We start from the raw sequence: 15422 nt of genomic DNA on the forward strand, positions 1-15422 counted from the left end.
AGTGTGTCACTGTAGTCCTGATTCCTCGTCCATCGCTGGTTCGACCCCACGGGACGGTGGACTTATTATCAACTAAAATTCCCTTCGGTAACACATATATGAAAATATATTATTTCGAGGTAGAGTGAATTGGATATTAAAGGACGTTTGTAGCTTTCTGATTGTATATGAATCACGGTGATGTGATAAATAGTCATAATATGCTACGCGCACAAACGCACTACACGGTCAACATGGCAGAGGTGGGTGGATATCGCCTCCAAACGCAAAAACACCTGAGTTCGACGGGGTGAGATGATGGGAGATGTTATTCACTTATACCTCTCTTTGTGGCCGACAGCGTTAGTGTGTCACATAGTCCTGATTCCTTGTCCATCGCTGGTTTGACCCCACGGACGGTGGACTTATTATCAACTAAAAATTCCCCTTCGGTAACATATATGAAAATATATTATTTCGAGGTAGAGTGAATTGGATATTAAAGGACGTTTGTAGCTTTCTGATTGTATATGAATCAATCACGGTGATGTGATAAATAGTCATAATATGGCTACGCGCGACAAACGCACTACACGGTCAACATGGCAGAGGTGGGGTGGATATCGTCTCCAAACGCAAAACACCTGAGTTCGACGGGTGAGATGATGGGAGATGTTATTCACTTATACCTCTCTTGTGGCCGACAGCGTTAGTGTGTCACTGTAGTCCTGATTCTCGTCCATCGCTGGTTCGACCTCACGGGACGGTGGACTTATTATCAACTAAAATTCCTTCGGTAACATATATGAAAATATATTATTTCCGAGGTAGAGTGAATTGGATATTAAAGGACGCTTGTAGCTTTCTGATTGTATATGAATCACGGTGATGTGATAAAAGATAAATAGTCATATATATATATATATATATATCTTTATACAATCCACATGTACATTTTAACTGTTCCTGTTACGCGTTTATCCTCGACAGGTTATAAATCCCGCCTACTTTATGTGTGGCCAATATCTGGGAAGCTGATAAATCCTTGAGGAGTCATGGAAAAAAAAGATATAGTGATTATTCCGGCCGTGAATCACGTACGTTTTAGTTCTGCGACGTCACTCAGATTCAACACGAAGTAACTTTATTTGTTTTACAAAAAAGGAAGAAATGGGTAAGACGGTATTAATCGTTTCATTATTAAACAAGTAAAAAGTGCGCCGCAGTTTCTTCGGCGCAATCGAGTTTTCTGTACAGCCGCTACAGCGTATAATCAAGGCCACCGAAAATAGATCTATCTTTCGGTGGTCTCGGCATAATGCTGTATGAGCCGCCGCCCATGAAACTGTAACCACGGCCCGGTGGTTTCCTATCCTGTATCGTTACCAGAAGCACGATTATGGCTAACTTTATAACCTTAAATAAAATAAAAACTACTAAGGCTAGAGGGCTGCAATTTGGTATGATTGATGATTGGAGGATGGATGATCAACATACCAATTTGCAGCCCTCTAGCCTCTGTCCGATCTGAGGGCGGACAGAAAAAGTGCGGACAGAATAAAGAGCGGACGGACAGACAAAACCGGCACAATTGTTTTCTTTTACAGAAAACTAAAAGGGAGTCTTAAGGCATAGGTAGGACAATGGAGTACAAATTCTATTATAGGTGTAACGATGGATCAGATAACTATTTTTGGACAGTCATTGCTATCTGGACATTTAGATATATATCCATCGAAAACAAAAAGGTATCCCACCACCTGTCGTCAATCAAGGCTTCAGTAAACAGTGAACGGAATGAACACCTGTTTGAACTTACAACATATTCAGTCTTGTCTATTTCCGGATGGATTCAGTGTAAGATTTTTCAGTAATGTCTAATACGGTTATATAAGAAGTTCCAGATACTAGAACCCAAACTAAATTATGAAGTTGATTTATCACTCATGACAGAACTCGAATCTTGGAAGCAGTCATACATCATAAACACAAGAATAAATTTCCACTCTCATGCATATATCCCGTTTAAGCTCCGGTACTACTCCAAATCCTGAACCAGCCCATCTCTTAGTGAAATGTAAAGCTTTTAACAGCTGGGTATTAGTGTTCGGTAATATGTATTTTTTAAGATTTTTAGCTGACAATACATATCAGTGGTCAGCTTCTTCACAGACAGGGATTCTCAAATTTAATTAAGTAATTTCCTAATAAATTTTGGGCTGAAAAGCTGATTAAGGTCAGATTAGTTTACGCTGGCGTTCTTAAGCTCATTTCTTCCGTGTTCATAGAAACGCAGTCGTTCAGCTAATTCCCTCCCAAGAATGACTGATTGAGATTTGTTACCTGGCGTTCCGAAAACTACAGCCGTTCTGGCAATAACTTTTCACAGATAATTTGTAGTGAAAAGGAAAGATATCCCATAAGAACCCTTAAGTTTAGAATCCACTTTAAATCCTTTTTAAGTGGAAAGAAATTACCCACGCATGCAATGATAAGCCTTTGAAAACGTTAACGCTCAGTCTTTGATCATACGCTTGCATTCCACGAAGCTTGTGCACAGTCTACAGTCTTCTTCTTCTTCTTCTTCTTCTTAGAGTTGCATAAATCCCATCTCATGCCTGGTGGTGGTATGGAAAATTATGAGAAGATGTCATAAATGTGGCTATTTATAATGCTGATACTTCTAAGCTTACAAGGAAATTTTTTGTTTTTAGTAATTTATACTTTGGGGCCAATGCGGTCTTCATGAAATATTATTTTCCAGGTAAAGTAATTGTGAAGAAAACGATTTACTTTAAACTGCAGGACACGGTGAGAGTTTTCTCAACATAGAACCCGTGTTTGAAAAGTATCGGGATTGTTGGGAATTAAATGTATTTAGTTTTATTTTTCCGGTTATTAAAAGAAGGTTATTGTATTCTTCCCGATTGCTATTTATTTCCAGGAAGACTTGAACAACTTTGAAAATGAGTATGAACAATTCTTGTACTTTTGCATTTATTATGAATCCTGTGATTGAGCGTAATTATGAAAATGCATAATAACCAGTAATCAAAAAACAAATGAAGCTATTTTTATATCGATTAGAAAACAACTCCGAAGCTTGATGAAGGCAGGGAGATATGTAGCGAACAAGTAGATAACCGGGCAAGCAAACAGACGGAGTTAATAATAGGAAGACTTGTTTACAATCGAATCATCAATACTCTCTACCAATAATCATCTCCAACCGTCGAACACAGTGCAGCTATTCCAGCGAAATTGCGTTCATTGGATATGTCAACACAAACCCTGTTTTCGTTTGATTTCACTCATTCTCGTTGTTAGTTCACACGGGGGCGGGGGGGCGGTTGTGGGGGTCTTCTCTCCAAGACTGGTATTAATTATACATTTATTACTTTGTTGATGATCATGAGGAATCAGATAATCTTCAGTGATTCTCGGGTAACTTTTCATAACATTTAGGTATAAAATAAAGAAGTGAAGCTTTCATTGACAATATTTTAGGAAAACCAGCGAAAGGGTTGGTATATGTGAAGACGCATAACACCTTGCTACTTTAATACATTGTTATTGTACGATAAAATAACACTGATAAGCTGCTAATAAAACAATAAACAAAGAGGGGGATACTTAGAATACCTGTCGTACCTTTTGCTCTTATGGTTTGCAGCTTGTTGGTTAGTGATGATAACATTAATTAAATTTAAAAACGGAAGAGGGATAAACGCTGTCTCCCTGCATGCAATAACCACTTTACTGGATTTGAGAGGGGGAAGCAGCGCGTATTCTCTCGCATTGGTCTATTTACTGGATTTGGAAGGATCCGGAAAATTTCCTTTCTGAAATAACCTATTTTGGGATTTTGGGGGGGAGACACGACCTCTCCCCTCTTGTGCTAACCAACATTTGGAAAGGTATCATATATCTCATGGTCTCCCCTCTTCTAATGACCAGTTTTTTGGAATTTGGAGGGAAGATTAAAAAGTCTCCCTTCATGTTATAACCAAATTATTAAAACTTAAAGGGAGACGTAACGTCTTCCCTTTTGTAGTAATCAGTTTTCTACTTGTTAGGAGCCACAACGTCTCACAATTTATCTAATAACGAACTTATCAGTTGTTGGTGATAAACTAACTCTTAATTAAGCACTTCAGCAGCATTCAAAGCGATTCTGAAGATTTTTTTATAAAATATCCATAATTATAGCAGCGAAAAGTCCCCTGACGATCACGTGCGTTTCGAAAATTTGGTTATGGCGTTTTGTGACGTCATCATCGAGCGACAACGACATACTAAAAAGTTATAACGTAGTTTCTTGACTGCATAAAATGTTTATCTTGCCAAAGTATTACCAAGCGACCTTTGCTTGTTACGCGTTATAGGTTACAAGGTTATCTCTCTCTTCATATATATATATATATATATATATATATATATATATATATATATATATATATATATATATGTGTATATATATATATATATATATATATATATATATATGTATATGTGTGTGTGCATATATAATACATATATATATGCGTGTGCGTGTGTGTATGTATGTGTCTGTGTGTGTACTGTATATATATATAACATTATATCATCGATCCCACATTGATGTGGGAAAAGATGCAGAGAAACAAATATATATATATATATATATATATATATATATATATATATATATATATATATATATATATATATATATATATATATATATATATAAATATATATATATATTATGCTATATCCAAACTTTTTATATATAAATATATATAAATGTATATATATATAATGTATATATATATATACACGTATATATTTAACTTTTGATAGAGCGTAATTCAATGGAATTCATGTCATTGTATGCGTTCCTCGCTCATTAAACCTCGAACCAATATGACGTTTAATATATGAAATGATGTGAAACAATATTATCGTTTTGCGTGTAGAATATGAAACGGTTTTTTTCATCATAATTTATATGATAGCTTAACTGTAGTGGTTGGTATATCGCTTCGTGTGGAATATGATACTGTTCATGGACTCACGTGTCATGTCGTCTAAAACAAATCCTGTCTGGGAAGCGAAAAAAAGTCAGTCAGAACGCTGTTACTTAACAATACTTTCATAATAACCTAATGCCTTAAAGCCATGAAATATAGTATTCTTAAATCTGATAACAAACAACGATGAGAACTTCTGATGAAACCGAAAATTTCCTCTCCGGAAATGGCAGAGAGAGGATAGTTACCTTCCTCAACCCAGCTCTCGGAAAAGAAACATGCTCTTAAATCTTCACGGAAACATCCGGCCAGGAGGTACCTTATAGTTAGGGGGTTCAAGCCGCTTAGAGAGGAATGCTTAAGTTAACCATCAATTAACAAGTCACGGGCTACAAAAGGCCATTATTTAACAAGGCGTGGCTTACACAAGAAATCATTAATATCTCATACATTACCGGGCAGATCCCATCTTATCAGCTTACTGCTGAATTCCATTGGAGATATGATCTGATCATGCCCACGATTTTTTTTTTTTTTTTTTTTTTTTTTTTTTTTTGCTTTATATCAGCTTTTTTTTAAAGTAAAGGTATCAATCCCCTACAGTAGTTAAAGAGAGAGAGAAAATAAGATAAATGATAATGCATACTATGCTAAGTATGGTAACCCCCTGACATGACAAAATTGCTTTAGAAAGTGAAGAGATCCTAGCATTTTGCAAAAGTCCTCAGAAGAGGTACATGCATTACAGTCATACCTATTTGTTCTTTCCGATCTTAAGTACTTCATTAAAATTCCTTTCAATCCATTCGCTCTAATTATGGATGTAATAAAGATACCTGAATAAGGGAAATAACCTTAATGATTTTCAGTAAAGGAGTCTTTAGTATGAAAGCGTTTACTCAAATATACAATCATAAGCGATTACTGTCCGCCATTTATTGCATTAATGGGATATTTGCAAGTGGTAATTAGTTCTGTGTTTTACCAATAAGCCACCAAGGGAGATAAAGATTAATTTTATTCATATATGCATCCGCATATTCCATTTGGGTTTAGATACTCTCTCAGAATTTGGATAGTTTTATTTCAACGAAAATATATATATATATATATATATATATATATATATATATATATATATATATATATATATATATATATATATATATATATATATATATATATATATATACACATATATACACACATACATATATATATTCATGTATAAATATACTGTATGTATATAAATATATATACACATGTATATATATAATTATATATAGAGAGAGATATATATACACATGTATACATATATATATGAGCACAAATTTGATTACTGTTATAAGCCTCAAATACCCTTTGGTATTAAATTGACTTTGCCTTGGGGAACTTGGGAATAACCAAAACCCGAAGAATTCGAACCTATATAATACATTAATGACGAGAATACTCCTTATTCTGGTAAGAAGGGGTGGCTTTAAAAACCAAGTACTGTTGGCTGACGTGTCAGTGTGTCTCTGCGTCTGTGCCTCTGTGTGTGTGTGTGTGTGTGTGTGTGTGTGTGTGTAGATCGCACGGAAGTGTATTTTCCTATAGACGGTTTGTACGAGTGTGTGTATATCAAGCAAGAGATGTATTTCCTATAAATAGTTTATTCGAGAGTATGTAGCTCAAGCAAGAGATATATTTCCTACAAACAGTTTATTCGACAGCGTGTACGTCAAGCAAGAGATGTATTCGCCTATAAACAGTGTATTCGAGAGGTGTATATTGAACAAGAGATATATTTACCTATAAACAGTTATTTCGAGTGTGTGTGTAGCTCAGACAAAAGATGTATTTCCCTATTCTAGAGTTTGTTGATCAAACAAGAAATGTATTTCCTATAAACAGTTTATTCGAGAGTACAGTATGCATCAAACAAGAGATGTATTTATCTATAAACAGTTATTTGGAGTGTATGTAGCTCAGACAAAAGATGTATTTTCTTATACTCATTTATTCGAGAGTGTGTTGATCAAACAAGAGATGTATTTACCTATAAACAATTTATTCGAGAGTGTGTAGATCAAGCAAGAGATGTATTTACCTATAAACAGTTATTTCAAGTGTACCTCAGACAGAAGATGTATTTACCTATAAACAGCTTATTCGAGAGTGTGTTGATCAAACAAGAGATGTATTTACCTATAAAAATTTTATTCGAGAGTGCGTAGATCAAACAAAAGATGTATTTTCCTGTAAACAGTTATTTGGAGTGTGTGTAGCTCACACAAAAGATGTATTTATCTATAAACAGTTTATTCGAGTGGGTGTAGCTCAGACAAAAGATGTGTTTTCCTATAAACATTTTATTCGAGAGTGTGTAGATCAAACAGGAGATGTATTTTCCTATAAACAGTTATTTGGGGGTGTGTAGCCCAGACAAAAGATGTATTTATCTATAAACAGTTTATTCGAGTGGGTGGAGCTCAGAGAAAAGATGTATTTATCTGTAAACAGTTTATTCGAGTGTATGTAGATCAAACAAGATATGTATTTTCTTATAAACAATTATTTGGAGTGGGTGTGTGTAGCTCAGAAAAGATGTATTTTCCTATAAACAGTTATTTGGAGTGTGTGTGTAGCTCGTAAAAAGATGTATTTTCCTATAAACAGTTATTTCGAGTGTGTGTGTAGCTCAAACAAAAGATGTATTGATCTATAAACAGTTTATTCGAGAGTGTGTATATCAAACAAGAGATGTATTTGCCTACAAACAGTTTATCCGAGAGAGGTTTCGCGTCCGTGAAACGACGATATTCAGAGAGAACATTCATTTGCCCACAATGAATTCATCCCGCCGCCATGCGGGACAAGTGGACAAGCGGACTCCGGTACTTTAACGCTCGGCCATCAGGCGGCTCAGATATTAATTTTTCAAGCTCGTCCTTCCGAACTCAGGTGTTGTACAGGGGAATAAATTAGTCAGCCGTATCTCCACCTTGACAACATAATGGACGGCTTTTCAAAGTTGGGCGAAACGGAAGTGAATTTATCGGTCACCTTCGCTAGGTGTCGTTATTTCCGTGTCTCTCTTATTTCCTCGTTCGGTCTGTAAAGAACGGACTCGTTTTATCGCGCGGATTGCGAAATCCGTTGGCGAATTACGTTGCGTTATGCGTTATTCCATGACAGTAAAAAGTAATGCAGGGTTTATATATTTCTGTTTGTGTAAATATATATATATATATATATATATATATATATATATATATATATATATATATATATATATATATATATATATATATATATATATATATATATGTGTATATACATATATAAATTATATATATATATATATATATATATATATATATATACAGTACATGTATATACACACATATACATTGTATATGTTTGTGCATGCGTGTATAGATGTTCCTCATAAACAGGTGGGTAGGAAGATCACCTCACCAGTGAGAAATCCGAATTGCAGTTTCTGAGCCGTCAGTAACGCTATGTGGAAGTTGCGTTAAACTCCATTGTGGACCTGTCAAAGTAAGCAATGAATTATGTACCTGGTAGATTCTCGACTTCGGTAGGTTGCATTAGGGAGAAAGTGGACACAGGGCTAGCGGGCGTCATCCCAGATATGGAAAATGGAAGATTATGAGCCATGCCAAAAGTAAAAATACTGGTATCACGTCTTCTTATATATATATATATATATATATATATATATATATATATATATATATATATATATATATATATATATATATATATATATATATATATATATATATATATATATATATATACGGTATATATACATACATATATATAGGAAGACGTGGTACCAGTATTTTTTGAGACCTTTTTACCATGGCTTAGTTTTCCTATTATTATATATATATATATATATATATATATATATATATATATATATATATATATATATATATATATATACACACACACACATGTAATGGCAATAATGAACGCATATGACGTGTTTTCACAGAAATAATTTCTGATTCACACCGAACGACTATTCCTCGAGTGACAGGCCAAGGCGGTAGGCTACCTTGGTAGTTGAGTCGGTACCGCCTTGGCCTGTCACTTGGGAGACTGGGGTTGTCCCGGGGTGAGTCAGAAATTTAAGTGTATATATATTATATATATATATATGATTGATTGTGTGTAATATATATATATATATATATATATATATATATATATATAATATATATATATATATATATATATATATATTATATATATATATATATATATATAGAGTATGTATATATATATATTTTATACATATATACATACATATATATTACCCCACAAACTATGATATTGCTAACAAAATAGGTAGGGTCCTTGGCGCTTGTGTGCTTGGTGCATGCACATTTTGCTGATATCCATGAGGTAGGCTATTCGAGGAAAAAAAAATCGGGATTACTTACGGCTCGTCGAAATGAAGTCGAAGATAATTTTCACTTTGTATGCATAAAATGTCCCAAGCAAATTTCCTTACTTGTTAATACAAAGTTCGGGTCCAGGCTACAAGCAAGATTAACTCATTATGCAAATGACGTATATCTTCGGATATGTTGACGGTATGAAGGCGATTGAAATTTTTTTTCATTTGTCCGAAATTTCTGGATGATTTTACCTGCTGTTATATAATCTTGTATTAAAAACTTGAAGCCTAATTATGATTGTTTAAGTAAAGGATATAAATTAGCTATACTTGCCGTGCTTGTTAGAAAAGAATATACCCACCTTTTTGGAAGTCTTTCCTTCCAAAAAGGTGGGTATATTCTTTCTTGTGGCTACTTAAGGCTCTTCCATTAAGTACAAATTGAAAAATAGGAATTTTCATTGACTGCAGCCTCAGGGAGAGTAAATTACATTAGCCGAACACCACAATGACGTCATTATCGTAAACAACGATTCGGTTTCCTTACAGATTTCCCCAGTAGGGGGTTAGTGCCGTCAGTGCACCTCATGCGGTGCACTGTAGGCATTTCTTAAGGCTCTTTGCAGCGTGCCTTCGGCCCCTAGCTGCAACCCCTTTTGTTTCTTTTACTGTACCTCCTTTAATATTCTCTTCCTTCCATCTTACTCTCCACCCTCTCCTAACAATTGATTCATAGTGCAACTGCCAGATTTACCTCCTGTTACACCTTTCAACCCTTTTACTATCAGTTTCCGTTCCAGCGCTGAATGACCTCATAGGTCCCAGTGCTTGGCCTTTAGCCTAAATTCTACACTCAATTCATTATAGATTTGAACAGAATAAAAAAAAAAAGATCCCGAAAAAACTTATTCTTTCCTGGTCTTAATTAAAGAGTGTCATTTTTTTCCTTTTATTTTCTTCTACATAAAAGAACTCTGATGATAGAAGACGATTTTTATAGCTGTCTTGGAATTAATGTCTTTTTTCATTGTAAGCAGAAGAAAATGAAAGGGCAAAAAAGGTGCACTCTTTAATTAAGACCATGGTAGAATAAGTTTTTCTGGGTCTTTTTTTTTTTCTCGATTCTGTTCAAATCTATAAGGAACCCGAATCGTTGTGTAAGGTAATGACGTCATTAATCACTTTAACAAAGAATTTTAATAACATACACTGCTGAACATACCTGATTACCGGAAATCATTTGTAGGCATATAATGGCTCCATAGCAGTGGTTCTTAACCAGGGGTGCGAGAAGCCGGTTCCTAAGGGGTGCGAGGATGCTTATGAATAATTAAAGCAAAATATATTTTATATACGCATGTATATTATTATTATTGTTATTATTATTATTATTATTATTATTATTACAGCAGCGCTCTGAGCTATAGATAAACCTACACCTAATTTCCTAATGAAGTGGCAACTTTGCTTTTTTTTACTTATTTTTTTTTTTTTATTTCAGCAATTCAGGGGTTGAGAGAACTGACTGCTGATTTCAAAGGGGTGCATACATTGAAAAAGGTTAAGAACCACTGCTCTGTAAAATGTAGTTTTAACCAGTGTTATTCTTCGTCGTTGCTCCCACAGGAGGATAGAAATGGTGACGAACATAATGGGAAATCATGTCATATCCTTGATAGCCTTTTTATTTACGCTTCTAGTGATAACAACGGTGGAGAAAGATACTATTCAAGCCTTGCTTGGACAAGATATATCAAGGATAATTTAGTGTGAAATCATTCATCAGGAAAGATTTGTAAATTATTTTATTCAGAGTTATCTGTCGAATCGGCTGCAGTTTAAGAAACCATTCAAGCCTACGATTTCTCGCGGAAGGCACTACTAGGCCTATGCTGGGCTGATCTTCAGCTTTTGCATCATTTGGAACGTTGACCTTTTTTTCATCATCAAATTTTAATTTTTCGTTAGAATGTAGAAGAAATGCACTAGAAAACCTTGAGTTTTAAAGCGTGCATGTTCAATAATGTTAAACGACGTAGTTTAAGGGTGTTGAAATTAGTATTTTGTAGGCATGTGTTAAGTCAGAAATGTAGAACATTTTTAGACTTGAAGATAAAAAAAAGGTAGTGTGGACGCGGATTTATAGATTCAACGATATGACGAAGAGCTTTTCAATCTAAAGGAAGACTTGAAGAAAGATCGGGATAAAAAAAGTGCGAAGACATAGATGGAGCCAAAAGTGTTTAAAAGTGTGAGAAACATAAATATAAGCACAAATCGGCATAAAAATATTGGGATAAAAAATATAAGGACATAGATGTAGCCAGAAGTGTTTAAAAGTGCGAGAAAAACAAAACAAATGTCCATCCAAAGACTTAGAGATTCATAGATGCACCTCTCTGTCTATTTAGAAATGGACTGGAATACAGGTTGGTGAAAAGGATTTGTAACACGGGTGTCCTGGGAAGGAGAGAGGAGACGGGGAGCTGCTTTGCTAATGGGGAGAAATTAATATTCGGACTCCGAGACAGTGCATACGGGACAGAAATGAAAGGTGTCGTATATGTAATGGCGGGGGAAGACCAAAGGGCTTTTCTATAATGCATTCATCTATGCAACGATCATCTGACCTCCATATAGATTTGTGAGTCGATGCAACTTCATTTACGCAGGGGTGTTATGCTTGTTTCAGCAAATAGAATTCAACATGACGGTAAATGCCATCTCTCTCTCTCTCTCTCTCTCTCTCTCTCTCTCTCTCGGCCTCGTAGAATGGGGTAGCGCGTTTAGCTCACTACAGTAACGACAAGTGCCTTTGTTGACCTTAGCAGTGATGTATGTTCCAACTTGTTAGTCGACTCTCGTGGGCCGTAGAGAGAGAGAGAGAGAGAGAGAGAGAGAGAGAGAGAGAGAGAGAGAACTCCATACGCGTGTGTTCGTTGGTACGTGAAAATGAATACCATCAAATGGAAGGGCTTCGACGAGGTAACTCCTGACTCCATTCTGGTGGAACCATTCATAAATATTCAAAATACACACTCTCTCTGTGTTTATTTGTTCATCTATATATCTACCTCTTTGTCTGTAGATAAAATGATTTAAGTTGGGAGAATATAAAAATAACACAGAATTCTCTCTCTGTCTTTATTTGTCTATCTATATATATCTCCTCTTTGTCAGTGGATAGAAGGATTAAAGAATTTGTCTTCTATATATATCTCTCTTGAATAGAAGGATTATTAAGAATATAAAAATAACTGAACTCTCTCTCTCTCTCTCGTAAGATACACAGATTATCTGTCTCCAAAGTGTATTTTCAGTTCAAAAGTTGACCACAAGAAATAAACTTCATGATTTGTTTTCATGTATTTCAGTATTTTTTTTCAAACGGTTTACATACTATCAAATTGACCATTTTGATGATAAAACTTAAATGAAATAGGAAATTTCCAGCTTTCCGTCGTGAGGCTTAAAATAAAGAGAAAAAATAAATAAAAACAGAGTTTCGCTGTGTGGTTTTTCCTCGAAAGAGGACACAAGAGCCAGGACACTCAAAGAATACTTTTCAAATTTTTGTCATTGCTGAGTTTTTTATCGTTGCGTTTTTGCTGGGTTTTTGTCCTTGTTCATATCGATGTATTCTTTGAGTTAATGGCATAAGAACAATAGCATTAGTTTTCTTCCTTTTCAAATCGATATATTGTTTGATATTAATGATATAAGAACATTAGCATTAGTTTTGCAGTTGTTCATATCGATATATTGTTTGATATTAATGGTATAATAACATTAGCATTAGATTAGTACTAGTTCATATCGATATATTTTTTTATATTAATGTATTAGAACATTTGCATTAGTTTTGTACTTGTTCATATCGATATATTGTTCGATATTAATGATATAAGAACATTAGCATTAGTTTTGTACTTGTTCATATCGATATATTGTTCGATATTAATGATATAAAAACATTTGCATTAGTTTTGTAATTGTTCATGTCGATATATTGTTCGACATTAATGATATAAGAACATTTGCATTAGTTTTGTACTTTTTCATATTGATATATTGTTTGATATTAATGATATAAGAGTATTAGCATTAGTTTTGTACTTGTTCATATCGATATATTGTTCGATATTGATGATATTAGAACATTTGCATTAGCTTTGCAATTGTTCACATCGATATATTGTTCGATATTAATGATAGAACATTTGCATTAGTTTTGTACTTGTTCATATCGATATATTGTTCGATATTGATGATATTAGAACATTTGCATTAGGTTTGTACTTTTTCACATCAGTATATTGTTTGATATTAATGATATAAGAGTATTAGCATTAGACGCTATGTATCTGTTGTTATACGGCTTTTTTATACGTGAATAAGAATACATTTTTATGACGTTAAAGTGTCCATAAAAAAGCTGTAATAATAGTTAAACATTATTAATGTTCCTGCAATTTTGTTATTACCGAACCAAATTATTTCCCTCATTCTGAAGGGCATCGGTGCCCCTACCCTTACCCCTACCCCTACGCCCTTACCCCTACCCCTACGCCCTTACCCCTACTCCTTCACCTTATACCTACCCCTTACTCTTACACCTACCCGTACCCACTTACCACTACCCCTACACCCTTATCCGTTCCCCCTACCTGTACCCTTACCCCTACACCATTAACTCTACCCCTATCCCTACCCCTACTCCCTTACCCCTATCCGTAACTTTTATGCCTACCCCGTAAACTCCTACCCCCTTTCCCTTACTCCTACCCCTTACCCACTGCCCCTACCCCCACCCTATTACCCCTGCACTTTTACCCTTACCCTTACACCTACACCTACCCGCTTACCACTACACCCTTACCCCTACCCCTACCCCTATCTTTACCCCTACCCCTACCCACTAACTGTGTTCTTTTTCTGCCCGTAAGGTTCACTACGCCATTTTTACCTTGTAGACCAATCATGTATTTATTAATAATTCAACGCTTAACCATAATGTTAAAAATCGACGCAGGCCTACGAGAGTAGAAGTCTTCCCTAAACTGATGTCGTAGTTTGTTGTGGATTAACCAGTAGCGGATAGGCCTATCAATACACTTTTAATAAAAACTAAAGTGATTCGCGGTCAGAACTGTCAAAAAAAAAACAACCCAAGCTACTGGATCATTTGAAATCGTATTTTAGTCTAATTTTTAAGTGGCTTACGGGAGTTCTGGCTTTGCTGCTTCATTCCTTTTCGACTCTCCGCGGCCAAAGTCTTATGGAATCATTATCGTGGCCTGGCAGCTTACCGGTAAGAAATCGGACGCACTGGTGACTGTGCACGAATAGTCGTCTTAGTCTGTCGTATCTCAAGGTATTGGCTTTTTGAAGTATGCACACCTATCAAGAATAATAAAGTTATTTACTTTCTCGACTTTCGTCTTCATAAAACCACCAGCTGACATTTATTGTCTGTTTATTTCAGAAAAAAATACAAATTTATACACGAATGATATGAGCCAGTTACTACTTATTTACTTCAGGAAAAACACTGATTTATACAATTATGCTCTGAATCAAGGCCCCAGTAAATTCTCATTCTTCGATCGCTAATGTCCAAAACGCACAACACCGCGTATTGAGCTTAACGGAAAACAAAAAACCAAATAACGGAAAACAAAAACCAAAAAGAAAAACCTTCCTGGTTATTTTAGAAGTTTTCATTTCTGAACGCTTCCGTAATCAGCAGCTAATCCGATATAGCCGCGGGAATCGAAAGCGGTGGATATGTGCATATATCGTCTCCAATTGAAGATAAACAATTAAAATGCGAAGATGAAAGGACGCGGGAAAGATAATATCGTACCACCTGAATGTGGGATTCAGTTATACGAAGGGTAGAATTTTGAAAATATTTCGTGGAGAGAAATATTTATATTGGCACGTGTATGTATACAAGCTTGCACACGCAAACACCCACATATACACGTGTGTATTTACATATATATAAA

This window comes from Macrobrachium rosenbergii, chromosome 51, assembly GCF_040412425.1.
Source record: "Macrobrachium rosenbergii isolate ZJJX-2024 chromosome 51, ASM4041242v1, whole genome shotgun sequence".
NCBI lineage: Eukaryota > Metazoa > Arthropoda > Malacostraca > Decapoda > Palaemonidae > Macrobrachium > Macrobrachium rosenbergii.